The following is a 12,233-nucleotide window of genomic DNA, read 5'->3' as shown; positions in this document are numbered from 1 at the left end:
TTTCCTATCGTTTCCAGTATCGTGAGTACAGTAATTGAATTGAATCTCATTGTCTTTCGAAATAAACAATTCAACGACTCAAATAAAATGGCGTGCCTTGTGCCGATAATCGCCACGGATTGAAAATTTCAATAAAGCAATAATGTCGCCGACAGTATTCACATAGCTAACTCTGTTTTGAAAAAACAGACATAAAACACTGAAACCTTTTGATATTTCCGCCTGCCGACGGAACACTTCATTGTTAACAAAAACAGTCGCCCGCGCGACAAAGTTCCAAAATGTTCCTTATTTTGACTACTCAACTTTTTGGTGGGAATCCGCCAAACCTAACCTAACCATAACGGTTGTCTTTCAATTATTTTAAAACGCAAGTGAGTCTTTACTGACACGCCCGAAGAAGCCATTGTTTGGCATAATACGTATTGCGTTTTTGTAAAACTGTTTAGTAAAAATTCCACAATACAGTGTTTTTTTGACCTAACCTAACCTAACACAGTTAGGTGTGAGTGGCTCTACCGCAACCCTCAAGGGTTTATTGTGGCTCACACCTATTCACACTCGACCAAATAAACCCAGCTTCTCAACGAAGCCGATTAGTTTGTATGGTGAGTAATCTTTCAGGTCAGATGGCTCTGTCAAACTCTAAAAACCTGATTCGGTCCCCAGCGGGGCAGGCACAAAGTATGTGCTCTGCTGTTCCATCATTTTCCAAACAGAGGCGACACACACTGTCTGTCGACAGTCCAAGTCTCTGCATATGATGATAAAAATGACAGTGACCTATGAAAAGGCCTGTTAGATATCGTAGTTCATCCCTACTGTTGTCTAATAACTGTTTGGTATCAAGCTTCGAAGTGTGAATAAATGACTTGGAGTGAGTCAATCTTGGGAAATTCTGCCAGAAGTCCATATAATGTAAACACGGACAAGAAAAAAAAGAAAAATGCAGAACTAGACACTTTCCTGAAGCACATCAACAACGTAAGTCCTTCCATCATTTTCACAATGAAAAAGGAAGTCCACAACAAATTGCCTTTCTTAGACGTATTGGTGAAGAGGACCGATACTAAATGGAAAACGTCTGTATATCGAAAACCCACTCACACAGGACAGTATCTGAACCAGAAATCCAACCACCATCAATCGACTAAGAGAGGAAGCATCAAGACTCTACTAGACCGTGCCTTCGGGCTCTGTAATACAAAGGAAGGTCTCGAAAGGGAACTAGGCATCATCAAAAACGACCTTAACGGAATGGTTACTCCAGCGTGATGGTAGAACAGGCTTTAGCTAGAAGACAGCACGAGCTCCACAAGGAAGAGAAGCCTCCACAACCAGTACTTGTACTTCCCTACATCAGAGGATTATCGAAAACGATACGAAGGATTGGGTCCAAGTATAACATCAGGACCTGCTTCAGATCTGGGAACACTATCCGTAGCAGCCTCACGAAAACCAGGCCACCAAACACGGACTGCGATTCCAAGAATTGCATTTACCGGATACCTTGCGAGTGCGGAGAATCATACATCGGTGAAACTAAGAGGCCATTGAAAGTTCGCATTGCTGAGCACAAGAAACATACACAGCGAGGTGAAACCAGCAAATCTGGAATAGCAGAGCATGTTTGGGCGCATCAACATAATATCAAGTAGGCTCAAGCTGAAATCATCCACAAGCGGAGAGAGAAGAGAGAGAAGAGGGGATAGGTGAAAGCACTCGAATGGCCTATAAATAGTCGGACTTGAGAGGAATAACTCCAGTTATCGCCCGAAGACGATTGTGGATACTAACAATCGAAACGTCGTTACATAACTTGGTTTGGTCTTTCAACTTTTATTTTTGAGTTTTTGTTGATAAAAATTTTTAATTTTCAGCTGATATTAATGTTTCAATTTTTATTTTTTGCTTGTTGTTTGGTTTTATGTTATTTCTTTGTAATTCCAGTTTTTGTGTTCGAATAAAATTGTTATTTTCGGTTGAACTTTTTAATCTTTTTTCAGGAATTCCAAATCAATTTATATTATATTAGACAATGGAAGTCCGAACTGATGAAATACAAAAAAGATGAAAACATGAATACCCCACTAGAAGATTTCAATATTGCGTGAAAATTGATATTTGTCAAAAGATCGACATGATTTTTTTTTACTAAAAATTGACAACTCTACTTCATCTTTATACAAAAAATGTGAAAATTCTCTAAATGAAGAAAAAAAGCAATTGACTTCGAAATCAGGTACTAATAAAGATATGCAGACCATGCAAAGAAGTATTTTTCAGACAAAAACTGAAAAAAAAAGCCCTCTCGGAACAAATATTTTCATATACATATACAAATCATGAATTACACAAAAAAACACTCAAAACTTTCCTTTCCAAAAAATTGACCTGTCCTAAAAATATAACCCATTCAATTCAAAGTATCAGTATATTCTAAAGGATGTTACACATTCATTTTTATAATTTGACGTCATTCACATCTACGGAACAAGAGTTTTTTGTCAATGCTACTGTGGAACTTATTGAATATCTGCAATTCCATTTAGTTTTGGTCAACAAGTTTGTTTATCATCATTTTTATACAACCTTCAGTATCTTATGGTTTCTGCATATTTTTTACATTTTTCCATAGACTAGAAAGTCAGTTTTTAATTTGCTGAATAATCTTGAAACTATTTAAACGACAGGTCTTGAAGTCAGTAGATAGGACATAGGGTGCAACTGAGTTAACCCCTTGGCTACCTAATTCGAGTCAACTAGATTTTTTTGAGATACATTAAAACGAAGTGCATAGTACACAATATCTTAAAAGAATACCAGCAAGATGGATCATTCATGTATGTCGTGAAGTGATACTGCAAGTGCTCTTAAACGTACAACTCTTTCGACTAGGTTGAAACAATTGACAAAACGGCACGGTTTACTCGAATCGAGTCTGAGTGGGGAAAACACAACATAAAATGTTGAAATTGTATAATCATGGAAAGTTGGAGACATCATTCAACCAAGAACGTTTATCACTCCATCGAGTCCGCGAATATTCCGAATCTACCATCAAATATGTGATCTCTCCATATCTCCATGTCAATAAATTCGTACCTAATCGACTGGTGGCATAAATTGTTGGAAATTCGCGTATTTCCATTTGAGAGGGCGATAAGTCAACGGTTTAAGCGTTCAGAGTAATATGTATGAACGGACAATTCACATGATTTACTGCGTACACGGTGTTCTCTGCTCTATGTGCCATTACTTCAAGTCGGCATTGGTACTCCAGGAACGAGAAACGATTGCTGATAAGGACGACGTTCTTGTTCCTTCCTGCAATCGTTGAAGGCTACTATTCATAGGTCGTTAGCCTGTTTAGATCAGTACGCAATCACAATATTGGATGAATCATTTTTTGTGGAGAGAAATTAGTTTGAATGGATATGTATTTGATACTGATGAATTTTCTTTTTCTTTTCTTTGTGGAAAATACTTTGAGTTCACGTAGTAACTTATCGGGATAAACTGAAAAGTTTGCCCTTCCTACACGTTTATAAAATTTTTCATTACAATTTCCATATTCTTGAGATTGTGGAAGGTGAAAATACTCAAAAAAGGTCGATAAACACAATATTGTTCATGTCATACTATTGTTAGTATTTAATTGTTGTGTCTTTATTGCTCAATTATCAACTACATAATATAAAAAACTTGATATAGTTTGATGTGGATTAAATAAACCTAATAATTTTTTAAAAGTTTATTGACGAGTTAACACAATCATGCGTATTTTCAATAACGATAGTTGAAATTTCCAATTCGTCACTGAGGATGCACTATAGAAACACACTTTTATCTATTTTCTACGATAGTTCTATATTTGTTGAACAGTTTCGGTCATTACACCATTTTCAAAAACGCAACGGGCGTGTTATTTCATTTTATTTTGACGATCATTAATACCGTTTAACTCAAATTTGCTGAAACTTTCCATTGATACTTCTCCACAGCAAAATGAAGGTTTTTGTGACAAATTTGCTATCCGACGTTTCATCTTCCGGCCACCATCATCGATTTTATTTTTTCTTATGGGCGCTACATTGGATTCTTTCTGTTTTGAATAGAACCAGATTCAAATTTTTCAATAATGTATCATAAGTTATCATTCTTTTTCGAAAAATTGAAGATAATGAAAAAAATAATTCCTCCCATAATTGGCTTCGACTTTGATGTTTCTAAATTTCACTTTTAATTTGTTACACTCAATGACATTGTGTTATTGTATAAGTCATTGAAGTTTTGGCAAACAATGGCTTTCACGATTGAAGAAAGAAGAGATATCATACAAATTTATTACAAATACGATAGAAACAGTGTTAGGACATCGGAAATGTATTCAAACTTGTATCCCGAAAGACGACAACCACATCGAAGTATGTTCAAGTTATTGGATCAAAATCTCACCGAGTTTGGTTCGTTTGAAAAGCCGATGAAAACATACGGAGGCAGAATCAACAATCATAATTTAATAATTGAGTTATGTGTGAGGTAATTTAGACAATGTGTCCTTTTCAATAAAAAAAGATCTTTGAACAAATAATAATAATTAACTAGAATATAAAGACAAAAGTAAATCACAGCAAATGCTCAAAATGCTGGCCTTGATGATGATAATACATCTCAGTGCCCTTCACTGCACGAATAATTTCCCTCCTCCTCAATCTTCGGAACTCTCTGACAATGCTGTGTTGAAGGTCCTCAATATTTTGATGTTCCCTCTGACCATAAACTCTATTTTTCAGTATACCCCATAAGAATTTAATTATAACTGAAAAAGGGGGTTGGTTGGCTAACAGGATCAATTTTTTCTTTCGACGTTTCGAATTTAATTAAATTCTTCTTCAGGGCTCTGTAACAATGAATTTTCATGAATATACCTTCCACAAAACTTATTTCAATTTCACAAGAAATAATGAGTTTTCATTTAAATTACTCACCGAAAAGTAGTTTTTTCGTGTTGATGATAATACCATTTTAAAAATCATCAGACATATTAGATACGTATTTGAAAAATAAAAATAAAAAACATATTGCAAACAACAAATTTTCGAGACAACAACAACATAAAACGACATGAAACAAACGAATGGCTTTATCTCTGATTCTGATAAGGTGGTATCTGTTTTTCAATCAATTGCAGAAAGAAAAAGAATGAAAAAAGTGTAAATTATTCAGGTGTTTCACGTATCAAATTAAAATATGCGGTATTAAGGCCATCGACTTCTCTCGTAGTGAGGATATGTATCATTTCGCTCAAAAGTCTTTTCAATAAGTATGGCTGAACATCTAAAATAGTTGGATGATCAAAATAAAAAATGTGTTCATATTCTTTTTCATGTTCAACGAAAGCTGTGGGATTTTCCATATTCAGTTTCTCTCTCTTCAGTCTCTCATCTGTTTTGAAACTCGTGTTTTCAGATACCGTCCGGTTTGACCAACATAGCAATATGTTGGTCAAACCGGACGGTGGCAAACCGACATTTGTGACAGCTTCCACAGTTCAATTTGTACACCATATTGGATTGTATTTCTTGTGGTGTTTTAGTTTTTTGTTTCGAGAAAAAATGCTTTCCAACTGTATTTTCATTTAAGAAAGCCACTTTTATTTCTTCGGTATTGAGTAGCATTCCAAGTTTAACAGATAAATTTTCTACAAATGAAATTTTTTGATATTTGGGTTTTCACCCCTGTATTTTGGGAGGAGAATCTTCTTTCTTCAATTATTTTTGTAATAAGGGCTCTAGGAAAATTATTTTTAACTAGTTTATTCTCAATTAATTGGAGATTTTTGTTATGGAATTCAGAATTGGAAATGGCAATTGCTCTTGATTTCAAATTCCTTATAATGTTGATTTTATTTTGAAAATTATAATTTTTTAATTATTTATTATACACAAAACAGACACCACCTTATCAGAATCAGAGATAAAGCCATTCGTTTGTTTCATGTCGTTTTGTGTTGGTGTTGTCTCGAAAATTTGTTGTTTGCAATGTGTTTTTTATTTTTCAAATACGTATCTAGTATGTCTGATGATTTTTAAAATGGTATTATCATCAACACCAAAAAACTACTTTTCGGTGAGTAATTTAAATGAAAACTCATTATTTCTTGTGAAATTGAAATGAGTTTTGTGGAAGGTATCTTCATGAAAATTCATTGATACAGAGCCCTGAAGAAGAACTTGAATAAACTCGAAACGTCGGCAAGAATACAATTGTTTTTTTGAGAAAAAATGATCCTGTTTCCCAACCAACCAACTTTTTCAGAAAAATTATTGGATCACTAAACTAGTTAACTTTATTTATAACAATTAGGTCTGGAGACCTTGCTGGCCACCTCACCGGTTCATTATTTCCTTTCCATTTATCACCAAACCTTTCAGTCAGGTAATTATATACTCCTCTGATAGTCTTCGAAAATCGACATTAAAAACTGGTGATTGGTTTCTCCATTCAGAATTCCGTTAAATAAATGAGGACCCAAAATTCTATCTTAGTAAATTCCTGCCCACACGTTTATCGGACTTGAGGTCGAATTCATCGGAACTGCCTGGGGTTGTTTATGCTCCAAATGTCCTCGTTATTTCTCATGAATATCCCACAATCCATAAAAGTGCTTTCATCTGTCCAAAATACATTCTCTTGAAAAACAGGTAAATCTAATCGCCTTTCGGGAGCACCCGTGTATTTTGTTACAGTATAAATCGCTTTGTTGAGATGTCTCCAAGCATTTGTATGACAAATATTCATTTCGAAGAAAATTTGACGTGTAGATTTCTCCGGGTTCATGTTTATCTTCAAATTATTAACTTTTATTGAAAATGACACAATGTCTAACTACACAGGTACCTACAGGTACCACAGGTACCTACCTACACAGGTACCTTATTTATGAACTATTCTTTAGTTTCCTGGTCCATTCTGTCTCCTCATTTTTCCATTGGTTTTTCAAACGAATGAGATTTTCATTTAATAACTTTAACATTGTTCGATGTGGTTGTCGTCTTTCGGAATATAAGTTTGAATACATTTCCGATGTCCTAACCCCGTTTCTATTGTATTTGTAATAAATTTGTATCATATTTCTTTCTCCTTCATTCGCGAAAGCCATTTTTTGCTGAAAATTCAATGACTTGAAACTGGTTCTATTCAAAATAGAAAGAATCCAATATAGCGCCCACAAGAAAAAAAAGTTGATGATGGTAGCAGGGAAAAAAACAATGTGGAAGTACCTACAATTTATTTTCGAATCCTTTGGAAAATGAAGCCAGAAAAAATAAAAACCATTTTTCGAAATTCCAGTTTTTTTCGGATATCTCCGGATGTACTCAGAATTTCAGAACTTCTTCAACGGCATATTGTTAGTCAGGTAAATTTCAACCATCTTTGTATATCTCATAGTTTCCGAGATCCCAATGGTGGGGATCGAATTTGAAACAACCTGTATATATTTGTTTGAAGGTGATTGACAATGTTTCATGATAAATTCCACTAGTTCGGACTTCCATTGTCTAATATATAAAATGATTTCACATCCCTGAAACAACTAAAAAAGGAGAATTAAAAATGAATAGCTGAAAATAACAATTATATTAAGCAAAAATAACCTGAAATGAAAGAATAGTGAAATAGAATACAAGTAAAAATAGAACGATTGAACGAAAAATAAAAAATATAAAGAAATAAAAATGAAAATAAAAATTCCAAGCCACGTTAGTTCACGACGTTTCGATTGTTAGTATCTACAATCGGCTTCATGTGATGACTGAACTGATTCCTTCGAGGTATGACTATTTATGGGTCGTTCGAGTACTTTCACTTATCCCTGCTTTCCATTTTTTCCGCTTCACTGGTTCAGTGGGAGATGGCTGTTTGGGGGAAGTTGGCCATTTTTCGCTTGATGATGGGTTTCCATATGTTGCGTATCTCTACGCTAGCTTGGCTGAATACGTTGTTGGACAACATTGACATCTCTCCTTCTTTTCAGTTATTTCAAATTATTTCACATATTAGACAATGGAAGTCCGAACTAGTGAAATTCAACCTGTATATAATTTCTCATTTATTCAAATAGAGAGGTTGATAATTTCAAAGAATGTTTTTCGAATAGTTGGTTATTCAAAAACAGTCATAGTAATCATACATCGGGCTATTGATTGATTTTTTTACTCCCTCTGTGACTCAAAAGATGAAAATTCAACTCTAACAAATGGACTATAGTTCAAGAAAATGCTAAATCGATAATTCTCCTGGATCTTGTCGCCGTAACTATGAAAAAATTAATCGAATCATATAAACTGGTGATGAAATATCCAACCGGTATTTACATCACCTGGAATTTCCATAAGAATTCGATAACTCGAAAACTTTCAACGCCTTCGTATTTTCCTGGAGAACGATTCCTCATATATCACTTCTTGCTACCAAATGACCCGTATGAAACCCCAAAATGGAAACTAAAAACTACGTACAAGGAAAGAACGAATAAATTACTTTGCTGTACGTCGGATAATGTTACTCTAGCTCTAGTTGGTACAATATTTGTGGTTGCCAGTACACAAGCTGATGTGATATATAATAATTTGTGAAACCACATGTTCTGAACATTTCAAAAGGTTTGCCAGAAAACTACAATAAGGAAATAGTCTAGTGAAAATTTACCGAATTGTTTTTTAAGTGGAAACAATATTAGATCGGCGTTATTTTCGAATCCGTGTAGCCTGAAGATAAATAGGTGGATTGATAGATGACTACCATAGATAATGTTGTAGCATGTTATATAAATAAACAGTTTCATTTCCATCACTAGGCTGTGAATATTTACACGTACTCATGGGTAAATAAATATCCAGAAAGGTAAACAACCAATCCAGGAATTTACACAGTCACCGTGAGGTCTCCATTGGGATTTTCTGACCACAAACTCATTTCAGTGTTGAGTGAATTACGTATAATTTTTGGGGAACAATCTAAGCCGCGCAAAATTTGGCGTTAAAGATCAGCTGAATGGGAGGATCTTCAAAACCATTTCCGAAATTTCCACTGTCTTGATGTTTGTTTCAGCTCTAAAGAAACATCAACTTGTGCTTCTGAAGTCACAGAAGTTATTATGTAATCCATGGATGCATATATTTCTTTTTCAATGAAACGACCTTCTAAAGACAAACCTTGGTTCAACAGAAATTGCGAACAAGCTATCGTCTCCAAAAATCTCGCCTACTGGCAGTGGGGCAAAAATCCCAGTGCCGAAAACCGAACCAGCTTTATTACTGCGCACAACAGCTGCAAACTTAGGATAAATGAAAGCAAAGAACTACACAATCAGAGAATTAGGGATTAATTGCTTGCCAATCCCAACGGGTCTAGATCCTTCTGGTCGGTAGCTAAAGCTGTTAATCAAAACTGAACAAAATCCACAAGTCCACCCCTAGCACAGGCAACAACAGCCATAGGAAAAGAAAATCTACTAGCTGAACAATGTGCGTCCCATTCCACAGTCGATTTTCTGGGAAAGGCACCACCAACTATACCCACACTAGAATACAAAATGCCGGAAATTACTCTTCGAGAGGGTCTAGTCAGGTCAATATCAACAAGGCGTCTGGTCCTGATGAACTGCCCATCATCGTACTTAAGAAGTGCCCAAATGAACTTGCACCGATATTTTGCAGACTTTTCAACGTGTCTTTGAAAAAAGGGCTATTCCTTCTTGTTGGACAATTAAGGGGTTCAAAGCTGAAGTGGACCAAGTCCATAATAGCGATGTTTTTCGATAGACCCTGCATGATACTCTTCAAAGGTCATTATTTTCAGTGCAGTAATGAAGCAAGTCTCTACTAAGTTTATAGATGGAGCGGATGTATTTCTCTTGAGAATTATGTCGCATAAGAAAAATTCTGAGAAATAGTGGCAAAAGTTACGAAACGAAAACAAAAAAATGTGTTCCAGGTAAATGTTTCAATCCTGATTATAACTGTGGATGCCGCAAGCTGTGCAGGACAAAAATCAATATTGGAGATTTGTCAACATTTTTCGAATCATTTTGGAAACTAGCAGATTACAGCAAACAGAACATTTTCCTGCGGAGTTTAGTGAAAATGTCCACAGTAAGAAGAAAGCGTTTGAATATACTATACGTTTGAATATACTATACGTTTGAAAGAAGCCAACATTAATGTGCCCAAAAAATTTTTTTTGGTTACACTCCAAATTAGTTGGGGACGACTTTATAGATGTCTAGTTGAAGAAGACGTTTTTGCAGTAATGGATAATCGTAGTAAAAATATTCCCACAAACAAAATAGATGATTCTGATGTTATCATGCCTATCAAATCTTTCCCTTCTTACTAAAGTCATTACAGCCGGAAAGATAATGAGCAGAGGAAATACCTCAATCCAGAATTGAATATTCGAAAGATGTATGACCTTTATGTTCAAGAATGCTCTAAAGCAAAGCAAATAAACAACCTGTCAGGAAAAAATTCTACTACAAAGTGTTTTCCGTGAAATTCAATCTCCACTTCAAAATTCCTAGCAAAGACACGTGCCGTTTGTGCGATGAGTTACACCTGAAGATTCGTAGTGGAACTGATGGAAAGAAGAAGAAGGAACTAGAAATACAAAAAAATGCATTTAGCTCGTTCTGATCAGGCCAGAGACACTTTGAGAAGAGATCAGCAAAATGCTTCTGATGAATGTTATGTCTTCACATTCGACTTACAGAAGGCACTTCCTTTTTCGAAGCTTTCTACATCGGTGGTATATTATAAACGGAACTTGTATTTTTATGATTTTGGCATACATTCTTTCAACTTGAATACAGGCTTCATGCATGTTTGGAATGAGACACAAGGAGAACGAGGATCTCAGGATGTAGCTTCGTGTATTCTCAAACACCTCAAAGAACATACCACCAAGAAAATTATTTTGTTTTCAGATTCCTGCACAGGGCAGAATCGTAATATTAAGATGTCTCTCAGTTTGCTGAAACTTGTGCAGGATCCTTGCATAGCTGCAGAAACAATTGATTCATTCTTTTTGGTGGAAACGCAATAATTATTGAAGTATGCTCCAATTGAATTTCAATAGTAACCTATATTTTTGAAGAATATTATTGAATTGAATGAATGATATCATTTCACTAGGTTCTCTCGAAATAAAAGTCTGAGAAAATTGAATTCTCTGCATTCTATTCTATGGAAATTATTAACTTTATTTCTATCAGAAGTGCACTGTCATCCGTATTTGAATCAGAAAATTCCATTTTCCAGTAATGTGAAATAGAGATTCTCTGCCGGATTTATGAGTTAGGCAACGTTTAAATATTGAAATAAAACGTTGATTTATGTATCTGGAACTGTCAGGATATCGTAGTAGAGCAGAAATCGCATAAATTCAAAGCGCATACGTTGTGCCCAAGTTTCTTCGTATTGCAAGTATGCATCTCAAGATTAGCATGTTTTGAGTGTTCGAATGAACTTTTATTATTCCCGTATGGCAAATTTCTGTATTTTTCATGCGGGACCTTTTCCAGCTGGATGCCGAACATGTGCATATCAGAAACTTTTACCTTTCTTCCCAAATCAGTTTAAAAAGTTTCAATTTACCCTTCAACTCGGGCAGACCTCAGGTATTTGTGCACTGGACAGGAATCTATTTCATATTATGAAATAGAAGGAAAGTTTTTTGAATATTGATGAATGCTTTCGAAAGCATGATTGAAAAAGAAAAGTTATTCGAAATAGAACTACATAGGCATGCGATTATTTTTGTTTGAGAAAGCAAGAGGTAATGTCAATATCGGTATAATATTCACTGCCGTTATGAATATATTGGTGTATTACATGGGGATTTCTCATCAGTATTGCCGTAGTCAACTTCCAATTTTTTCATTTCATGGTATATAGTAATACCTCATATATATCACTTTGATTTCATGACATATGGTAGTTGTTTCTTTGCAAATTCGGTCTATATCGAAAAGTCTCGTACTCAGCACATAGATGGCACTAGTCTCATTGCATCCATCTTTTCAGTTAGTAATAACTCAATAACCGAAAAAGTTACTGAAGAGGCTCCCGGACAAATTTATGTAAAAATTTGGCATGTGTCAAATTTTGATATGAATCTAGGAAATATATCTCATTGCATTTTTGATATATTTCAATGTTCCACTTCTC

The 12,233-nt window shown here is 35.0% G+C and overlaps 1 protein-coding gene across 1 annotated transcript in view; it reads right to left on the bottom strand.

Annotated features, from left to right (window-relative positions):
• LOC111517964 (monocarboxylate transporter 12) overlaps positions 1–12,233 on the bottom strand; it is a 502,474-nt gene that overhangs the window by 424,110 nt on the left and 66,131 nt on the right. The window lies entirely within an intron of this gene.

This window comes from Leptinotarsa decemlineata, unplaced genomic scaffold (assembly GCF_025532065.1).
Source record: "Leptinotarsa decemlineata unplaced genomic scaffold, Ldec_3_MD MMD2_tig00026328_RagTag_RagTag, whole genome shotgun sequence".
NCBI classification, from domain to species: domain Eukaryota; kingdom Metazoa; phylum Arthropoda; class Insecta; order Coleoptera; family Chrysomelidae; genus Leptinotarsa; species Leptinotarsa decemlineata.
This window is presented reverse-complemented; position numbering and strand designations above follow the sequence as displayed.